This window comes from Amblyomma maculatum, chromosome 1 (genome assembly GCF_055883805.1).
Source record: "Amblyomma maculatum isolate TAMU_Amacu chromosome 1, ASM5588380v1, whole genome shotgun sequence".
Classification (NCBI taxonomy): domain Eukaryota; kingdom Metazoa; phylum Arthropoda; class Arachnida; order Ixodida; family Ixodidae; genus Amblyomma; species Amblyomma maculatum.
Genome location: NC_139344.1, coordinates 37,798,458 through 37,798,973, shown reverse-complemented (window position 1 = coordinate 37,798,973; position 516 = coordinate 37,798,458).

The following is a 516-nucleotide window of genomic DNA, read 5'->3' as shown; positions in this document are numbered from 1 at the left end:
TTGAGCCCCTTCCACACTGACCGGCACTGCGGCTACCGGTGGTTGTGGCGAGGGAATGAACGCAAGGGGCAATGCCACCCGTCGCCCAATTTTCGCCGTTTCGAGTACTTTTCAAGCTTTGAAGTCCCTCGGGGCGCGCTGCAGCTGCGCGCAGGTCCTTTTAAGATGCGCCAAGCTGCACACTATAACAAAAAGTTTCGAAAGTTCGCTTCAGGTTCTACATCACACTCATCTGTGGCTCGGTGACATGCTCATCGCATCTATACTCTGGTGACGCCGTCATTCTGATTCGCCTCCCTCACTTTTCGTATATAGTGCAGCAGACAGCTCATTAAACGGAGTATAGCAGTTGTCGAAACCAGAAATGAAGCGGAAATGAATGAAAGTGTTGTGTGCCTAGCCAGTACAATGGTGTACAAAAACACCAACAGAGCATGCAGATATCACCACACATCTAACATTTTGCACGAAGCAAGCTGAGCGAACATGGTATACTTCAAGTTTCTGGGCGAAAAT